This window comes from Leucoraja erinacea, chromosome 19 (assembly GCF_028641065.1).
Source record: "Leucoraja erinacea ecotype New England chromosome 19, Leri_hhj_1, whole genome shotgun sequence".
NCBI lineage: Eukaryota > Metazoa > Chordata > Chondrichthyes > Rajiformes > Rajidae > Leucoraja > Leucoraja erinaceus.
In genome coordinates, this window is record NC_073395.1 from 25,587,868 (window position 1) to 25,596,653 (window position 8,786).

The 8,786-nt window shown below is 41.9% G+C and overlaps 1 long non-coding RNA gene across 1 annotated transcript in view; it reads left to right on the forward strand.

Moving 5' to 3' along the window:
• The window catches only part of LOC129706398 (uncharacterized), a 59,418-nt gene extending 54,402 nt beyond the window's left edge, over positions 1-5,016 (forward strand). Inside the window, exon 2 of the long non-coding RNA XR_008725049.1 lies at positions 4,779-5,016. This is a non-coding gene — a long non-coding RNA (uncharacterized LOC129706398). The remainder of the gene's footprint in view (positions 1-4,778) is intronic.
• The last annotated feature ends 3,770 nt before the right edge of the window (positions 5,017-8,786 follow it).

Genomic DNA, 8,786 nt, shown 5'->3' on the forward strand with positions numbered 1-8,786 from the left:
TCCACCAGCCCGGCGTGAGGGCCTGAACATCGGGCCACCCGGGGCGGCGACTGCGGGTGCTCGGAAGGCCCCGACCACGGATGAACACGGAGGGGAGGCTGGCTGGACTATGGTGCCTTCCTCACCTTGGTGCCATTTATGTTATGTTGTGTCGTGGACTTTCTGTGTAGTGCTTTTTTTTTCTTTTTTTTTATAAATTCAATTTCAATTTTATTTTTAATATGTTTTATTATTTATTTTTGGTGATTTTTTTAATGATACTGCCTGTAAGGGAAATTCATTTCGTTGTCTCAAATTGAAACAATGACAATAAATCTGAATACAATACAATACAATACAATACAATTAGAGGCTGGATTGACACCTGGAAGTATGATGTTGTGGCGATCAGTGAAACATGGTTGCAGGAGGGCTGTGATTGGAAACTAAATATTCCAGGATTTCGTTGCTTCAGGTGTGATAGAATTGGAGGGGCAAGAGGTGGAGGTGTTGCATTGCTTATCAGGGAAGATATTACAGCAGTGCTTTGGCAGGATAATTTGAGGGCTTGTCTAGGGAGGCTATTTGGGTGGAACTGAGAAATGGGAAAGGGGTATATATATATATATACACTTATAGGGGTGTATTATAGACCGCCAAATGGGGAGTGAGAATTGGAAGAGCAAATATGTAAGGAGATTGCAGATATTAGTAGTAAGCACAAGGTAGTGATTGTGGGAGATTTCAATTTTCCACACATAGACTGGGAAACACATTCTGTAAATGGGCTGGATGGGTTGGAGTTTGTAAAATGTGTGCAGGAAAGTTTTTTGCAGCAATACATAGAAGTACCTACTAGAGAAGGGGCGGTGCTGAACCTTCTGTTAGGAAATGAGACGGGTCAGGTGGCAGAGGTATGTGTTGGGGAACAGTTCGGGACCAGTGATCACAATACCATTAGTTTCAATATAATTATGGAGAGGGTCAGAACTGGACCTAGGGTTGAGATTTTTGATTGGAGAAAGGCTAACTTTGAGGAGATGTGAAAGGATTTAAAAGAAGTAAATTGGGACAGTTTGTTTTATGGGAAAGATGTGGAAGAGAAATGGAAGACATTTCAAAGGTGACATTTTAAGAGTACAGAATCTTTATGTCCCTGTTCGGTTGAAAGGAAATAGTAAAAATTGGAAAGAACCATGGTTTTCAAGGGAAATTGGACACGGTTCGGAAAAATAGAGAGATCTACAATAATTATAGGCAGCATGGAGTAAATGAGGTGTTTGAGGAGTATAAAGAATGTAAAAAGAATCTTAAGAAAGAAATTAGAAAAGCTAAAAGAAGATATGAGGTTGCTTTGGTGAGTAAAGTGAAAGTAAATCCAACGGGGGTTTCTACAGCTATATTAATAGCAAAAGGATAACGAGGGATAAAATTGATCCATTAGAGAGTCATAGTGGACAGCTATCTGCAGAGCCAAAAGAGATGGGGGAGATATTGAACAATTTCTTATCTTCGGTATTCACCAAGGAGAAGGATATTGAATTATGTGAGGTAAGGGAAACAAGTAGAGTAGCTATGGAAACTATGAGATTCAAAGAAGAGGAAGTACTGACACTTTTGAGAAATATAAAAGTGGATAAGTCTCCAGGTCCGGACAGGATATTCCCTAGGACATTGAGGGATGTTAGTGTAGAAATAGCAGGGGCTATGACAGAAATATTTCAAATATGTCATTAGAAACGGGAATAGTCCCCGAGGATTGGCGTACTGCGCATGATGTTCCATTGTTTAAAAAGGGGTCTAAGAGTAAACCTAGCAATTATAGACCTGTTAGTTTGACGTCAGTGGTGGGCAAATTAATGGAAAGGATACTTAGAGATAATATATATAAGCATCTGGATAAACAGGGTCTGATTAGGAACAGTCAACATGGATTTGTGCCTGGAAGGTCGTGTTTGACTAATCTTCTTGAATTTTTTGAAGAGGTTACTCGGGAAATTGATGAGGGTAAAGCAGTGGATGTTGTATATATGGACTTCAGTAAGGCCTTTGACAAGGTTCCTGACGGAAGGTTGGTTAAGAAGGTTCACTTGTTGGGTATTAATGGTGGAGTAGCAAGATGGATTCAACAGTGGCTGAATGGGAGATGCCAGAGAGTAATGGTGGATGGTTGTTTGTCAGGTTGGAGGCCAGTGACTAGTGGGGTGCCACAGGGATCTGTGTTGGGTCCACTGTTGTTTGTCATGTACATCAATGATCTGGATGATGGTGTGGTAAATTGGATTAGTAAGTATGCAGATGATACTAAGATAGGTGGGGTTGTGGATAATGAAATAGATTTTCAAAGTCTACAGAGAGATTTATGCCAGTTGGAAGAGTGGGCTGAAAGATGGCAGATGGAGTTTAATGCTGATAAGTGTGAGGTGCTACATCTTGGCAGGACAAATCAAAATAGGACGTACATGGTAAATGGTAGGGAATTGAAGAATGCAGGTGAACAGAGGGATCTGGGAATAACTGTGCACAGTTCCTGAAAGTGGAATCTCATGTAGATAGGGTGGTAAAGAAAGCTTTTGGTGTGCTGGCCTTTATAAATCAGAGCATTGAGTATAGAAGTTGGGATGTAATGTTAAAATTGTACAAGGGCGAGGCCAATTGGTGAGGCCAATTCTGGAGTATGGTGTACAATTCTGGTTGCCTAATTATAGGAAGGACGTCAACAAAATAGAGAGAGTACAGAAGAGATTTACTAGAATGTTGCCTGGGTTTCAGTAACTAAGTTACAGAGAAAGGTTGAACAAGTTAGGGTTTTATTCTTTGGAGCGCAGAAGGTTAAGGGGGGACTTGATAGAGGTCTTTAAAATGATGAGAGGGATAGACAGAGTTGACGTGGATAAGCTTTTCCCACTGAGAGTAGGGAAGATTCAAACAAGGGGACATGACGAGAATTAAGGGACAGAAGTTTAGGGGTAACATGAGGGAGAACTTCTTTACTCAGAGAGTGGTGGCTGTGTGGAATGAGCTTCCAGTGAAGGTGGTGGAGGCAGGTTCGTTTTGATCATTTAAAAATAAATTGGATAGTTATATGGACGGGAAAGGAATGGAGGGCTATGGTCTGAGCGCAGGTATATGGGACTAGGGGAGAATACGTGTTCGGCACGGACTAGAAGGGTCGAAATGGCCTGTTTCCGTGCTGTAATTGTTATATGGTTATATATGGTTGTGTAGGAAGGAACTGCAGATGATGGTCTAAACCAAAGATACAATAGACACAAAAAGCTGGATAAATCAGCGGGTCAGACAGCATCTCTGGATAAAAGGAATAGTGGATGTTTTGGGTCTAGACTTCAGCCTTTAACCCTGTTGTTCTATTCAAAAGATTTTGGTTGATTTGTCTCATAACTCCTTAGATCTGCTTTTCCCCATATCATTTAATATCTTTGGGTAACAGACATCAATCACGTTCAGATTTAAAATTAGTGGCCGAACATGAATTGTTTTAATTAAATAGCTTTTAATTGAAAATAGGCCCTTCAACCCACTGAGTCCATGCTGACCTTCAATCGCACGTTCACGCTAGTTCTCGGTTATACCACTTTCTCATCAATTTACTATACATAAAACCATAAGACACAGGAGCAGAATTAGGCCATTCAGCCCATTGAACCTACTCCACCATTCAATCATTTCTGATCTATTTTTCCCCGCTCAATCCCATTCTCTTTCCTTCCCCCCATAACCTTTGAGGGCCTTACTAATCAAGTACTATTCATCACCACCTTAAAAATATTCATTGACTAGGCCTCCACTATCATCTGTGTCAATGAATCTCACTGATTCACCACTCTATTCCTCCTCATCTCTATTTTGAAGGCACATCCCACAAAATGGTGCACAGATTGTCATGCAATTTGAAGTTTTGCAAAAATTATTAAAATTAAGATTTAAGTATATCAGTATGTGGCAGCACCACTGGGAATGGGGTGTGAATGAGGTTCATTGGTTCAGAAACTTCAAATAACTAATTTGAAGTGACTAGTGTATTCCCTCCCCAGCCCTCCCCTCCCCTCTCTTCCCCTCAACCCCCAACCCCCAACCCCACCCTAGTCATCCTACCAGCTCCACTGGTCGCATCCTTGTATCCCTCATGTCATCACACCTTCCCCAGCCAACAATGGGTCATTATGGGCAGCACGTTGGCACAACGGTAAAGTTGCTTCCTTATAGTGGCAGAGGACCCGGGATTGATCCTGAGCATGGGTCCTGTCTGTATGGAGTTTGTATGTTCTCCCCGTGACTGCGTGGGCTTTCTTCAGGTGTTCTAGTTTCCTCCTACACTCCAAAGACATACAGGTTTGTACGTTAATTGGCTTTGTTAAAAATTGTAAATTGTCTCTGGTGTGTAGGATAGTGTTAGTGTACGGGGATTGCGGGCCGGTGCAGACTCAGTGGGCTGAAGAGCCTGTTTACACACTGTATCTTTAAATTGAATGCGCTCCACCTTTCCTGAGTTCATCAGTTGCAGGTCCTAATTTGTTCTGGCATTTTCTTACCTCCCCCACCTCAACTTTCAGTCTGAAGAAGGGTTCAGACCGAAAAACGTCCCCTATTATTTTTTCTTCAGGGATGCTGCCTGACCAGCTGAATTACTCCAGCAATTATTGTCTATCTTCAGTAAATAACCAGCATCTGTAGTTCCTTCCTACACATTGATTGGTTCAGGAGTCGGATAGCAGTGGGACAGAAACTGTTCTTATGTCTGGATGTCCAGGCGTTAAACCTCCTGTATCTTCCCCCAGATGAAAGAAGAAAGTGAATAGTCAGGGTGACAGGCAGCCTTGACGATACTCCAGCATCCCTGATGCAACACACCATGAAAAGGGACTGGATGGAAGAAACTGATGATACTGTGATGGACCGGGCCATGTTTACCACACCCTGCAGGTTCAGCTGTTCAACCGGCAGAAAACAGAACAAGCTGAGATGAATCCCATCACATTCTTACTCTTTTTGCAATAAAATGATTCTTAATTGAACTCCTGAAATGCATTGCCATGGTATTTAAATCATTCTCTGCTTATAGATTCTACAACAGAGTGGGATTGGTTTCTTTCTGTCATTTTAGCCTTTTTGGACTTTTAGATATAACGGTCCCTTGGGATTTGATCCTGACTATGGCTGCTGTCTGCACAGGGCTTGTACGTTCTCCTGTGACTATCTGGGTGCTCCGGTTTCCTCCTACTCTCCAAAGACGTGCAAATGGGCTTCGATAATTGTAAATTGTCCCTAGTGTGTAGGATAGTGATGGTTTAGGGGGGTGGACTCGCGGGGCCGAAGGGCCTGTTTCCACACTGTATCTCTAAAGACTAAAGTCCATAATACTGTAGCCTGACCTGACCATGGAAATTTCAATCCAGAGATTGTGCCTCAGACACTTGATCCCAAATCAAACTTAAGGAAATGACAACTTACAGAACTACATGATCCCAAAGATGCGTGCGATTGCTAGGTAAGTCCCAGCTTTATACCAAGATGCAGCTGAAGCCAGGCGACTCTTTGCATGCTGGCCCCAACAGTGGATCTACTATCATTCATTACAATTGCTCCACTCTTTAAAATTTTTATTTATCTGTAAATAGTTACAAAATGCTGGGGTAACTCAGCGGGAAAGGCAGTATCTCTGGAGGGAATGAATGGGTGACGTTTTGGGTCGAGATCCTTCTTCAGACTGATGTCAGGGGACAGGGAGATACATAGATAAGGAAGTGTAAGTTGTAAAAAGAGGCAGAGAGACTAGGAGAACCTCGTCATAGACATACCTTGAGGAGATTTTGCAGTGGAGCAGACAAAATGTGTAGGAAGAAACTGCAGACGCTGGTTTAAACCGAAGATAGACACAAAATGCTGGAGTAATGCAGCGGGCCAGGCAGCATCTCTGGAGAGAAGGAAGACACAAAATGCTGGAGCAGCATACTGTGGATGGCTTAATTGTAATCATGTATAGTCTTTTTTTTTAATTGATAGCACACAACACAAAGCTTTTCACTGTACTCTGTACATATGATAGTAATGAACTAAATTCCCTGTCATTCAGTATGAAGATCTTTCTTTCGCCTTCATTTCTCTTCTCAAGGAACAAGTGAAAATATATGAAAACAACATGAGATTTAATAGAGTATAGAACCATAACAGTCAGCCATTCGCTGGTAATATCTTTGACTTATTACATCAGTAAATTTTTTAAAGTGCTCAAATCCTACTAACATTGGTGGTCACAAGATGCGGGTGAAGTCAACGCAGTAGAAACTAAGGCAACGTATAATCATTTATTCTATCAATATCCATTAAAAACTGATTACAGTCTCCAAGCAGCAGCTGCCTTGGAGCCAGTAAATGCCCACAGTATACTTAAATCACATATTCAATGTTGTGCTTTACAAAGTCATCTAGGATTGACAGAGAGGGATTGACAAAGGAAAATTATTTCTAAGGTGGAAGGGAACACGAGGACTTGGGATCACAGATCAACTGTCTCTGATGGTCAACCATAAAGATGATTGTGTTCAGTCTTGGTCACCATGTTATAGGAAAGATATTATCAAGCTGGAAAGGGTACAGTGAAGATTTACGAGGATGTAGCCAGGACTCGAGGTCCTGAGCTGTAGGGAGAGATTGAGCAGGCTAGAATTTTATTCCTTGGAGCGCAGGAGGATGAGGGGTGATCTTATAGAGGTGTGCAATGTCATGAGAGATAGATCGGGTAAATACACAGTCTTATGCCCAGAGTAAGGGATCTGAGAACCAGAGGACATAGGTTTAAGGCGAGGGGGAAAAGATTTAATAGGAACCTGAGGGGTAACCTTTATACTCGCGGTGGTGGGTGTATCGAATGAGCTGCAGGAGGAGGTAATTGAGGCAGGTATATTGCACGTTTAAGAAACATTTATATAGGTACATGGATAGGAAAGGTTTAGAAGGACAAAACAGCCAAACGCAGGCAGGTGGAACTATTGTAGATGGGGCATGTTGGTCGATGTAGGGAAGTTCAAAGGTCAGTTTATTGTTACATGTACCAATTAAGATACAGTGAAACTCGAATTACAATACAGCCATACTAAAAAAAAAAGCAACAAGATGCACAACTACATAAAAGTTAACAGAAACATCCACCACAGCGGATTCCCCATATTCCTCACAGTGATGGAAGGCAATAAAGTATAATCTTTATTCTCCCCCGGTCGGGCAGTTGTACCATCCGCAGTCAGGGCGATCAAAGCTTCCGCAGCCAGCGTTCGAAGCCCCCACGTTGGGGCGGTTGAAGCTCCTGCGGCTTGGGCCCAGGGGCTGCGAGCTCCACGAAAGTAAGTCCACAGGCTCCCAAGGTCTGAGCTCCGAAGTCGATCTCCAGCAAAGGCTGCCAGCTACACGATGTTAAGCCGCAGTGCGGATGGAGATGACACGGGGGGAAAAAATAAATAAATAAATAAATAATGAATTAAAAAAATCGCATCTGTCAAGGTAAGAGATTAAAACGTTTCCCGCAACCCCACACAAAACAAACAAAAGAAACATACATTTAACACATACTAAAAAAAACCAAAGCAGGGACCGATTGTTGGTGAGGCAGCCATTGCTGGCGCCACTTGGTGTTGATCTGTTGAATTTGGGGTGAAGGGCCTGTGTCCACAATGCAAGACTCAATGATGGCAAATGAATATCGAAGGCCACACAGTAATCAACACAGAATTGGGAAGCGTATGCAAAAGGAAAAAAGTTACGAGTAGGTTTTAAAGAAAAAAAGAGATTTTTATTAACCAACTATTTAAAGATGGTTTTGAAGTCACAAGATTTGGAAGAAAGGTATAGTGAAACCATTGGAGGGTGATAAATTGTGGCCATCTTTGATGGATTGCATACCTTGGCTAAAATGCTGTTGCCTGGAATAATCACAATGTTTTACAATGTCAAGAATTTCTCGATGATTTAGGGAACATTTTTTAACAGCATTACAAAAATTGTCCTTTTCAATTTACTCTAGCAAATTAAATGGTGATAATCATCCTACTAGATTAAATTATGGGATTGTTAGAGAGCATGGGGGGCCAATTGGTCGGTTGCCTACGCCAGCTTGCTGTGGGGCAGTCTAGATCACATAAATTATAACCATATCCATAATTTTCTGTATAACAGGCCTTTTATCAGCATTTGGCAGATTGTTCTGCCTGTTCGCACATGTACTTGAGATATTTAGTAGTTTTTTTTTGTCCTTTGGCCCTGCATATTGGAACAGAGTAGCTAGATTTAATGTAAAATATAAACAATTAAGTTGGCACCAAGCTGTGGAAGCTGTTTCCTCCAAATTGATACTGGCATCTCATATACCATTCCCCCCCCCCCCCGCCCCTGCGAGCTGCTAGAGGAGGTAATTGAGGCAAGTATTGCAACGTTTAAGAAACATTTGGACAGGTAGTTTTAGAGGGATATGGGCCAAATGCAGGCAGGTGGATTAGTGCTGGTCAATGTGTTCAAGCTGGACCAAATGGCCCGTTTCCACACTGTATAATTCTATGTCCTACACAACTTCACCCAGGTTGCTGTATTGATCCGTTTTATTTTAATTCAAAAAGTCTCCCGCTCTAGAAGAACAAATGAGATTACTTAATTGAAACAGTTGATCTTATCAACATCCTCTGTGACATCAGGTATTGAACCATAGTCGGCTCTTCAACCTCATGTGGTATCAAGTCGGAGAGATTTCTTTCATTCTTCCAGGCTTGATCGATTCCGAAAAGATCCACTCTTTATAT